Source organism: Odocoileus virginianus, chromosome 1 (genome assembly GCF_023699985.2).
Source record: "Odocoileus virginianus isolate 20LAN1187 ecotype Illinois chromosome 1, Ovbor_1.2, whole genome shotgun sequence".
Lineage (NCBI taxonomy): Eukaryota > Metazoa > Chordata > Mammalia > Artiodactyla > Cervidae > Odocoileus > Odocoileus virginianus.
In genome coordinates this window covers 47,851,237-47,863,663 of record NC_069674.1, presented here as the reverse complement: position 1 = coordinate 47,863,663, position 12,427 = coordinate 47,851,237, and the positions used below count along the sequence as shown (strand labels likewise).

Here is a 12,427-nt window from a genome sequence, read left to right as displayed (position 1 = left end):
ATATGTGTGTCAGCCATGAGAATGGATAGGATCACCTAGGAAGATGCCAGAGCAGAAAACCTGGGAATAGGACAGAGCTCCTGTGTGCTCCAAATGAAAAGTGTAAGAGCAGGAGTTTAAGAAAAAGCCACCAGTGAGGTAGGAAAAAAGCAGAAGAGTGCATATCACAGAAGTAGAGAGGAAATGAGAGGCAATAACTACACACACTGACATTCCATTCACAAGGATACATGGTGGTAAGTATGTTGTAGAATGCATGTGTGTTTCCAGAGGACTCACACACACATGTGTGTGTACATGCATCCTGAGTGCTATCGGAGTATATAGTTACAGAATCCAATGCTTCTAGGGTTTGCAGCTCTTTTTAAAATTACATTTTACACATCAGTAAACTTGTAATGCAGGAACTGCTTTCTTAGGGTTATTTATATCCCTGGGTTGCAGAAGGATTTGTCAGGAAATAATATGAATGTTATTTATCTGACTGTTCAGCTTTATTGACTGCCACATTTCACATCCTTCAGTTCTTTTTGGCAGAGGAGTAAATAACACTGCTATTAACCTCTAACACTGGTATAAAAATAGGCAGTTATTAAGGGGTAAATATTACTTTGACGATTATTGCCCCAGTCTGCTTTCTCTGGGAGATGTAATAAATAAGGCGTCTCGTGGGGTCCACAAAGTTCCCAACTTTGTTGAGGGAGCTGGCAGCTCTCCTGGCCACGGGCTGTGATTTGGAGCCATGCGGAGCCGACAGAAAACACTCCATGAGCTATTGCTTGTTCCTGGAGGAAATCAAGACAGCGTTAATGCAAAAGCTGAAAGTATCAGGTTAAGATTTCTACTGGGAGCGAATTAGGGAGCTCTGAGACCCCAGCTAAGAGCCCAGGGGTCTGGGATCAGGAGCAGGCGAGTCTGTGGAAGCCTGGGGTTTGCTGTTGTGTTCCCAGTTGATGAACCCATGCTACAGCTGTAGAAGCTCAGTTCAGTTCAGCTCCTCAGTCATGTCCGACTCTTTACAGCCCCATGGACTGCAGCACACCAGACTTCCCTGTCCATCACCAACTCCCAGAGCTTGCTCAAACTTATGTCCATCGAGTCAGTGATGCCATCCAACCATCTCATCCTCTGTTGTCCCCTTCTCCTCCTGCCTTCCATATTTCCCAGCATCAGGGTCTTTTCTAACAAATCAGTTCTTTGTATCAGAAGCTCAGGGCCCAGAGTTTTCCATGGTCAGTATTAATGAACAGGTTAACTAGCAGTTTAACAAGGAGTACTCCGTTTTAGAGCTAAAGAGGTGCAGAGTTATGGTAACAGGCAGAAAGAGAGAGAGAGAGAGTCTAAGACTAGAAGCCAAGAACTCAAGCCTGTAGTCTCAGTGCCAGCCTCCAGTTATGGTTCTGGGCAAGTGCTTTGCCTTTTCATCCATAGTAAACAAAAGGACTGAAATACATGGTTTCTGAAGACCTCTCTAGCCCAGAAATGCCTCGTTGAACACCCAGTTAGGCCTGACTGGGTGAATCTACCAGGTCTGGGGAAAGTCCTAGTGAGGGTGACCTGATAGTGGTGATGTCCACCCCATAGGATTAGCAACCACCTTGTCATTCTACAGGAGGTGCCAGTAAGAGTGGGACCTGTATGCTCAAGCAAGCCCTGGCTGTAGCCTGAACCGAGAGCCACTCAGCTTTGCCTCTCTGCCAGAGATACTATAACATTGGCAAACATCGTATGTTATTGTTTGCTCTCCAGGACTAAATTTTTTGTCTTCAGAGATGATTTTTTATCTTGTTTTAACCTCTGATTACAAATGTGAAAACATGGGATTTTTCTTCTCCTTGGAAAGCATTTAAATCCAGACTGCATGATTAAAAAAGGTTTTGTGCAGAATGAGAGGCATGTATGTTTCATATTGTACAGGAGGTTAACTGCTGAAAAGCTGCTTTGATGTGAATGAATCCTAGAAACAACATTTAAGAGAAATTTTGTAAAATGAAGGGTCTGGCATTAATTTAGTTTGTATGTTTGAAAAGCATGGGTTTTCACACATCAGTGGTAGTGGAGGTGGTGATTCTGCTTTCCTACATCTTAAACTATGCTAAAATAATTAAACGTAGTATCACTCAAGCTGCTTGCTTCAGTAAGACAAAACTTTATGGGATCTTTGCACTTCCATTCTGTTTGGAAAGCAGATGATACTTATTCAAGAGAGTTTTACTTATGAAACAATAGAAATATGTGCAAAAGAGTGAGCCATATAATGTCATAGACCTCATTTGGCATAAATGTCTATAGGAGGACTTGGAAATCTAGGCCTCATTGAATTTTCCCAGGATTTGCTATTTTATACTACAACATTAAGGGATTAAAATATGATATTTTTATGCTATTTTATGCTATTAAAATAAAATAGCATAAAATACACTATGCTAGTATTTCTTAATGGTTGTAAATTGTTGCAGGGGGGCATTTAAAATCATTACTAGGGTCACTCGACTGGCTAGTCACCGGCTAAGATAACTAAAAGAAATGTGCATTTGGTAAAGGACAAGATAATTGTGTGTTTAATAGTAACATAGAGTGTAAACACATATATGACACACATATAAGATGGGAATGGAGCACAAGGAGAGCGAAAGTAACTTGGAAAAATGACAAGAGGGGATTATAGAGAGGTTGGATGATCACAGAGGAAGGGAAAGGTGCTTCTCTAACCACAGAATTCTTCACTGATGAGGAACCCTGCCCTCCCATTGCCCTGGAACTAAGGCCACTCTAGCATGAGACAGCCAGTCTGTGGAACATCCAAAAGTCCCAACACTGACACACTGCCAGGGAGTCCGCCCTCCTAACCCTGCATAGCCCATTGGTCAGCAATCACAATAAGTGCTCCTGTTGCTATGGAGACTGTGGCTATAGTGGTCCTTGGTATGAACTCCTCCCACAAACGGTTCATCTCCTCTCAGCACTCCTTTTTTTTACTGGACCTGTTCTCTTCTTTCTAAAAACAAAACTTGATTTGTCCATGGTTCCTACCTGAAAATGAGCAAGGATTCAGACAGAACAGTCATGGTAGGCCATGGGGGTCCTCCTGAGAAAGAAGTCATTTTAATGGAAAAACAGCCCTCACCCCTGGAGCTGTCCAGAGTAGTTTGGGACAAGGGATTCTGAGGATAGGGTGGTGTCTTTCACCTAGAATTGACTACCAGCTGTAGCTCCCATTGGAATCCTTGTGGGTCCTTTGATTGGAGGGAAGAAGTAGGGTCTCAATGAAACAAAGCTAATCAAGAGAAGGGGGAAAATATTTGTGAGTCTATGTAAGACCTTCCTAAGACCACCCCCCTACCCAAGAACTATCAAGGGACACATTTACTGGGTCTCTTTTCATGGGAGGGGGTCAGGAGTGCTATATATCTATAAGAACTGGTTTAAACAAGAGCTAGTGGAATTCGAGTTGTTGTTACATAATTCTATTTGTACTCCAGAATGAGGAGATCTGGAGAAATCAAGTCCCCACTGTCAAATCAGATGTTCCCCCAGATACTCTGGTGCACAAGATTTAGATCTAATGTCATTGTCACAGTGTGGCCCTTGGGCTGGCAGCATCACTACCACCTGGGAACTTGTTGGAAGTACAGAATCTCGGGCCCCACTCTAGACCTAATGAGTCAGAATCTGCATTTAACAAGATCCTATGCACATTAAAATTTGAGAAGCACTTCCCAAAGTAGTAGTTCTCAGTTTTGGTCACACACCAGAATTGTCTAGGGAGCTTAAAAACTACTGATGCTTGGGTCTTATTTCCAAAAGATTCTGATGGTGTGTCCTGGGCTCTGAGATTTTTTAAAAAGCTCACTATATGATTTTAAGATGCAGCCAGGGAAAAGAACTAAAGGGGGAACTCTGAGAATCCATGCTAAAATCATTTTGTCAAGTAACCTATAACTGGAGCCTCATGGCCATCCTACCTATTTTCAGTTGTTGGGTACATTCAAATTAAGATGTTTGCATTTACAAAATGTTAGTTGTAATTTGTAATCACAATTACAGGTACAGTTTGACTTTCACAGAAATATTATGAAAAGTCATGTGCAATGACATGTTGGTAGCTTGAACTGTATTTTTACACAGATATATTAACATTTCAAGTCTTTTATCTAAGTCTATGCCTTCTGTTCAGTTCAGTTGCTCAGTCATGTCTGACTCTTTGTGACCCCATGGACTGCAGCTCACCAAGCTTCCCTTTCCATCACCAGCTCCTGGAGTTTACTCAAACTCATCTCCATTGAGTCAGTGATGCCATCCAACCATCTCATCCTCTGTCATCCTGTTCTCTTCCTGCCTTCAATCTTTCCCAGCATCAGAGTCTTTTCCAATGAGTTGATTCTTCACATCAGGTGGCCAAAGTATTGGAGTTTCAGCTTCAGCATCAGTCCTTCCAATGAAGATTCAGGACTGATTTCCTTTAGGATGGACTGGTTGGATCTCCTTGCAGTCCAAGTGATTTTCAAGAGTCCTCTCCAACACCACATTTCAAAAGCATCAATTCTTCGGCCCTCAGCTTTCTTTATAGTCCAACTCTCACATCCATATGTGACTACTGGAAAAACCATAGCTTTGACTAGACGGACCTTTGTTGGTAAAATAATGTCTCTGCTTTTTAATATGCTGTCTAGGTTGGTCACGGCTTTTCTTCCAAGGAGCAAGCGTCTTTTAATGTCATGGCTGCAGTCACCATCTGCAGTGATTTTGGGGCTCAAAAAATAAAGTCTCTATTTCCATTGTTTCTCCATCTATTTGCCATGAAGTGATGGGACCAGATGTCATGATCTTAGTTTTCTGAATGTTGAGCTTTAAGCCAACTGTTTCACTCTCCTCTTTCACTTCCAACAAGAGGATCTTTAGTCCTTTGCTTTCTGCCATAAAGGTGGTGTCATCTGCATATCTGAGGTTATTGATATTTCTCCTGGCAATCTTGATTCTAGCTTGTGCTTCATCTAGCCTGGCATTTCACATGATATACTCTGCATAGAAGTTAAATAAGCAGCCTTGCTTATTATACAAGCCTTGACAATATACAGCCTTGACATACTCCTTTCCTGATTTGGAACCAGTCTGTTGTTCCGTGTCCAGTTCTAACTGTTGCTTCTTGACCTGCATACAGATTTCTCAGGAGGCAGGTCAGGTGGTCTGGTATTTCCATCTCTTTAAGAATTTTCTGTTAGTCAGTGTCATAGTGACTTAAGACACACTTGTTATTTATAGAATCTTTTTTATATAGCAGGGCACCTTACATTTCTTTCATAATGTAAGAAACAGTCCTACCTAATTTTTCTAAGGTTAAGTTTTCATGTTAGGCTTATTTGAAATGAAGGGTTAACAGATACCTCATGCATATGTTACAGTTTCATATCTCATAATTTTACCTAATGGCTAAGCATTAGTTCCCATATTTGAACTTCAGACTCAATCAGAATGAAATCTTCCTTTCTCTCTGCATCCCTGCCAATGTTGCTCTGTTAGGACCCCTTCTTTATCCACTCTATTTTGCTCCTACAAGAAACAAGGATAAAAAGATCCAAAAAAAGAAAAAAAAGAATAAAAAGATCTGTGATTATCTCAATGACATGTTCATATGAAGTGCTCAATAAATGTCTGCTGAGCCCATGGTGGGTGAACAGCTGTGCAAATGCACAGAGCCCAAGGGGGCTGTGTGGTGTAGTCAGCATCTCCACTGCTGGTCGGGGAGGCAGCGATGCCCTAGATAAGCATGATGACATGTTCGGTGAGCCTACCTCCCTAAGCTTCTGGCTGCCTCCCACCTTCTCTCCCTGATGGATCTCTCCTCACTTGCCTATGTATACCAGGACTCCACACACTGCAGTGCTTGGTAGTTCACACAGTGCCTAGTTTTTCTTTGCGTCTGTTGTACAGAGCTGTATCGTCACCTTATCTCCCCCTCTTTCTACAGAATAGACGCTCCCTTTCCACCCAAATATTCTATCATTTCTCATACACCTCTAAAGAAGGCACACATGTAGAGAAGGCCCAGGTGAACTGAAATAAATACACCCGACAGGATTTGCAGTTGCAAAATCTATATGGTTAGGATGTCATCTGACTTGACCAGGTAGTATGGGGCCATTTTAGGACAATGCTGGAATCATTGTCGAAATTGTTAATTTCATTCAAATTTTACCTTGAAGTGAAGTTAATACTTTGAATGTCATAAACAATACTTACTGATGGAAGGGGAGAAAGAGAGAAGGAAGAAAAGGAGGAAAGGAGGTAAAAAGAGAGGGAGGGAGGAAGGAATTTGCCCGTATAGTCAGAAAGTATTTTTATCTGGTGATATTAAGTGCTGAATTACAGGGTAAACATTAAAAAATGTTCTGATGCTGAAAATTATACATAGCATGATGAGTAAAATGACTCATTTTTCTAAATAGTTGATAGAAAATAAAATATCATCCAATAGTGTTGCTTCCCACCGTAAATCTGTTTTTTATTGGGCTGTGCAGAGGAAGTTAGGAGGGGTAGGTAGGTAGGTAGGTAGGTCCCTCCCTTCTGGAGGGACTGATGGAATTTTAAAACCAAATAAATACAACCCTCCAGTTAGACAAATGGAAATTTGTGTTTGTATTTTTCTTTAATGTCTCATTCTATCACTGGTCTTTTTCTTGTCAATAATGTTGACAATGTAGTTAATGAATAGATTTTTCCATTCAAAATAGCACACATTTCCCTACCTCAAGAGTAACTTTGTTTTGTGGACGATCAGATGACCCACATGATAAACAAGGGCGAGCACCCAGTTCTTTGCTACTTTAGAGCTTTATGTTCCACAGGATGGATCAGAGGGTCAAGACTAGGAAAGCAGAAGCAAGCTTAAAATAATCACTGATCGGACATTGAGAAATGAGAGAAATGCCCAAAGGAAAACTGAGAGACTCTTCTAATAGCCATATTCCTGTTAGATGAGAAACCTCGTCAAGGCATCTCAACGGAGTTAGCGTGCCATGCCTCACCCTAACTCCCCCACCTCCACGTGTGACAGAGTAGCAGGACCACAGGAAGCCCTGGATCCACAATAGATCTGGATATGGAAGAGGATTGGAGCAAAAGTCCCCCATCCACACTCATGCCCTTCCAATCCATTTGGCATAATGTCGGTCTGGTCAAATCTGAACCAATCATACTTCCATTTAAGCCTCCTCTTGCCCTTTGGGTACCAGGTTACGTGATCTGCTTCTTCCACAGGCTCCCACCTCATTCTTGTACCTTCTTGCCTGTGTTCCTGCCTCTCAGTCCTTTTCTTGGTTTTTTTCAAACACACCACTGTCTGCCCTGCCTAAGGCCTTTGTGTCTCAGGTTCCTTCTATGGACAAAGTTCTACTTTTCCCTGGCTGACTCTAACTTATTCTTCAGCTCTTTATTTAAAAGTCATTTCCTCAAGGAAACTTTACCTAACTCCCTTATTAGGTCAGACATCCTAGTTATGTGAACATATAGCATCCTGTATTTTCTCCTAGCATTATGTTACTTGGAAATCCTGGGTTCACAATGAATTCATTTCAATTGTATGTATAATGCATATTTCATCCACCTGATTTTAAATTTCGTAAGAACAGAGCTGATCCTATCTTGTTCAACATTATAAACCTAGCATAGTACTTGCTACATAGTAGGTCCTAGTAAATACTTGTTGGTGGTGTTTAAACAAATGATTAAAGTGGCACTTTAACCTTGAGGCTAGTCTCCCATAGAACTCTAACCCACCCAAGGCAGTTGATCCCCATCTCAGGACATATAAATGAGGCTCTGACCATGTGGGCCAGAAGGAAAAGGCAATTATGATAGTAAGAGAAAAGCAGAGCCATTGGGATTAACAAGAGCCTTTGTACACAGAACAAGGGTACAAATAGCTTTAGAATCATGGAAAAATAATGGCTTTCTAAAAAGAAATATGAAGAAGCAGAAAAGAAAATTCAAATAGAGAACTGGCAAGGAACACAGCATCCCTGGGGGAGCTGATGTAGATGAGCTGAGTAGCCCATGGTAGGGGCTACAGGTTGAGGGGAGGGAGAAAGGAACTTGGAGGGAGATAGAGTGGATAGCCGGGAGCCTACAACATTGGCACAACACATCAATCCTGCTGAGTTAGCTCAGGTGAAGACCAGAACCCCATCTATCTGATAGAGAAAAGGGGGACTTCTAACACCAGGAATAAAGAACTGCTAGCAGGAGATGAGATGAGGAAAAAGAAATTGAATTGTAGAGAGACACCCGACTTAAAAAGTGGAATATCATAGATGAAACTGATTTATTTGACTAAAAGGCCAGTTATGGCATAAAAGTTAAAAGTCCATTTGTTTTCCCATATCACAAAATGCGAATCACTAAATTTGCAATATGAATGCTTTACTATACTTTAAAAATTCTGAATTCTTTAGGCTGTTCTTTTTCTGTTCCAAAAAAGCTATTTTAGAAGCTCACATTAGAATATTTTATAACTCTTTTATCCCTCCTGAACATCTGTGAACTGGAAAGAATATAGTATATTACAGAAACAATCCATTTAAAGAAAAACAATTAAAATGAAAACTACTTCCATTTCTGTGGCATAAAACTCTAATTCTCTCCCCTTTGCAATTTTATTACCACCCTGACATGATATAGTCACAGCTTCACTTATACACAATGTTAATTTCATTCATACTCTACTTAATCTTCAAAACACTGCAGAATAACATTTTTCTTCAGTAATTTATCATTTGCTATGATAAGGCAATGTGTTTAGAGGATGTTAGAGGTTTTTTTTTTCAAGTTTGCATTTATCTTGATGCTGAAATGTGCTCTGAATGCTATTAAAATATATCATTTATACACTTTCACATTTAACTATATTAACTCTACCTTAACTAGACATTTATTAAGAGCAGCATATTTATTTCCCATTCAGGACTTTTTAAATCTGCGAAGTCAGCTCTATGGAAATGAGCAATTTTTGCCAGCATTACACTGTGTAATAGGTTAAACTGAGCAGAAACCCTGGGGCTCCATTGTGGTGGGGTACACAAGTGCATATCTTTTCTGGGCTTCCTTAAATATAGGCAGGGCCTCTCATTATTTCACCGGCTGCCAGTGATATACTCTCAACTTTTAAATAAACTTGTGACAACTCATTATTCATTTACTCACTTACCATTTAACAAATATTTCCTGTATCTTCTATATCTTCTATATTTACAGGTATTCCAACATAAACATGTCTTACTTCAAGATCTTTCTCCTGAGATTAACAAGAAATCATACATTTCTCTTATTAATTTATTTTTTATTTACATCAAAATATAACATGTACATATTGCTTAGAAAGTCAAGGCTTATAGGGTTTGTAAAGGAAAACTTCAGTTCCTATTCTACTTTACCCTACCCTTAATGCTGCTTTCCAGAAGTCATTTTAAATTTTTAACCACTTCTTGTCTTCATCTCTATATTTCTAAATAATATGTTTCTGTTATTTTTTGGTATTTCAGTTTTAGATAATATCTACTACTCCCAACTATGGAAGATACTGTTCTTTTTTTTTAATGATTACTTCCCCACACACATCAAAGACTTACCCTCCCCCCTCAACCTCTCAATTGTAGTATTGTGATGAATAAATAAATATTATTCACAGTTGAGCCACTATGTGCTAAGTTGTTTCAATTGTGTCCAACTCTTTGCAACCCTATGGACTGTAGCCCATCAGGCTCCTCTGTCCATGGGGATTTTCCAGGCAAAAATACTGAAGTGGGTTACCATGCCCTCCTCCACGGGATCTTCCCGACCCAGGGATTGAACTTGTGTCTCATGTTTCCTGCATTGGCAGGCAGATTCTTAATCACTAGTACCACCTAAGTTGACCATAATTTTATTTCTTTCTTTTTTTTAATAGCTTTTTTACCTCAGAGTTAATCATTTCTTTTCTCATATTTTTAGTTTTCCATGTCCCTATAAACTAACTGAACCTTACTTAAATTCTGATAGAATTGTAAAATCTCTCTGTATGTTCAAATATACCAGGTTGTCTTTCAGTTTCTTCTTCTTTTTTAAAGATGTCAACATTGAAGTCTTTTGTCTGTCTCCTATAGTCTAGACTGATTGCTGCCTATGCCTCATGACCATCTGTCAGGCTGGGACTTCTCTTTAGTCTCATTCTGGAAATTCTTTTACCTCTCTCCTGTGTTAGAGTCCTGTATCCTCAATCCTAGATTTTTCTTTCTCAATTTCTCCTCTGTTTGGTGGTGTATATACTCTAGTAGCTTCTTGAGAAAGATGCAGGGGGACGAGGGAGATATAAGATGCCTCCAAATCCTGAACCTATCTAAGGATCTTTGGCACAAACAACTGCTATCTAATTTGTTTCTCCCCTGCAGGCTTATGTTTCAGCTTTCCCAGCCTGGCAAAATAAGACTATTGGTCATGAAAATTTTGGTGAAATTTCCTTTCTGCTACTGTCTCCTCTCATTCTCTTAGTCCTTATGAGTTTATGCCTTTTATATTTTTTTACAGCAATTTCTGGAGGGAATAGAGATAAACAGATATGTTCTATTTACCATATTTAGCCTGAAGTATAATAATTTTAATACTATAATATAGATTTAGTTCTATATTATATTATATATATTCATATCCATATTATGTTATATAGAATTATATAATTACATTCATATTGTATATTATCTATATTCAAATATGACCATTTATTATTTCATTTACATAACAAATAGAGATTGAACACCTGCTCTATGTCAGGCCTTATTCTAGGTAGGTCCTGGGGATTCAACAGTAAACAAAGTTGACAGAATTCCCTACCTTCATGGAATCTACATAGAATGTTGAGGGATGGCTGGCCAATAAAAAAAGAATAAAATATATATCATAATATGATGTTTTATGGAAAAAAATAATAAAGCCAGTTGGGAACAGCATGTTCACCTTTAAATAGAATGGCAACAGAAGGCCTCGATAGAAATGTGATATTTGACTGAAGACCCAAAAGGAATGAGAGAGCAAGAAATACGACTCTGGGGGAAAAGCATTCCAGATAGAGGAAGAGCATGTGTGGTGGCCTTGAGGTGGACTGAAATGTTCAGGGAACAGCAAAGATGTCAGAGTGACTGAGGAGCGATAAGGAGGAGGAGAGAACAAAGAGGTTACCTGGGGGTCAGGCTCATGTCATCTCTGACTTTAGAAACTGTCACCGTAAGTGATAACCCAGCCGAAACTCGCTCTGCTCCCCACAGGAAAGGCCAGTAAATCAGGAGGCGGGTTGCTGGGGCAAGGAATAACGACTGTAACTGCAAAGCTAGCAGACAGAGCAGTCGGCAGACTAGTCTCTCAGAGAATCATCTTCCCTCAGGCTGAATTCTGGCTCCTTTTATACAGAGGAGGGGGAGGTGCCTACTGCAATGCTGACCAATGGCTGAGGCGGACCGCTAACGGTCACTCGCTGGTTGCTTTCTTGGGGGAGGGGCTCACTGCGATGATGATCAATGGCTGAGTGGGACCGCTAACCGCCTTTGGCTAACAGCTGAGCATGCCCAGCTCCTGTTACGTAAAGATTTGTATTCAGGAAGCTACAGTTTTGTTTACAGATCTGTCCCCTAACTGGTCATTTCTCTCCTCATCTTCTTAAAGCCCTTTCAGAAAACTAGTTTCTGAGTTGGAAGTTCATTTTCCTTTTAAAGAACATTAATATTTCCCACTTAGTATTCTCTGTTCAAGACTTGTGGTTGCCCAAGTGGGGGAGGTTGTGGTGGGGGAAGGAATAAATTGGGAGTTTGGGACAAGCAGGTGCAAACTATTATATACAGAATGGATAAACAAGTTCCTACTGTATAGCACAAATAACTATATTAAAAATCCTGTGATAAATCATTACAGAAAAGAACATGAAGAAGAATATATATACACACAATCACTTTGTTCTGCAGCAGAAATTAACACCACATTGTAAATCAACTATACTTCAGTAAAATAATTTTTTTTTTTAAAAAAAGAGAACTCTATTTAAATATGTGCATGATTACTTCCCTCTCACCATTCGGCTTCACTCAATGCCACCTACTCAGATGTTAGTACCCTAAAAGCTCCCCAAATATTCTCCACCATCTCCCTCTCCACTATTTTTCACAGAATTTGCCACATTTTGAGATTATTAAGTTCATATATTTGTTAACCTTTTCAAAAATTTGGTCTCCACTATAGAATAAATAGTGATTCCCTGGTAGCTCAGCTAGTAAAGATTCTGCCTGCAATGCAGGAGACCCTGGTTCAATTCCTGGGTTGGGAAGATTGGGAAGAAGCCCAGTCTTCTTGGGCTTCCCTGGTAGCTCAGATAGTAAAGAATCTACCTGCAATGCGGGAGATCTGGGTTCAA

The 12,427-nt window shown here is 39.9% G+C and overlaps 1 long non-coding RNA gene across 1 annotated transcript; it reads right to left on the bottom strand.

Moving 5' to 3' along the window:
• Positions 1-459: 459 nt before the first annotated feature.
• LOC110124343 (uncharacterized) lies at positions 460-11,479 on the bottom strand. Its single transcript, XR_002309762.2, has 3 exons — positions 11,206-11,479; positions 9,203-9,289; positions 460-785 (listed from the first exon to the last, which is right to left on the bottom strand). It is a non-coding gene; the product is annotated as an uncharacterized lncRNA (long non-coding RNA).
• Between the last annotated feature and the right edge of the window lie 948 nt (positions 11,480-12,427).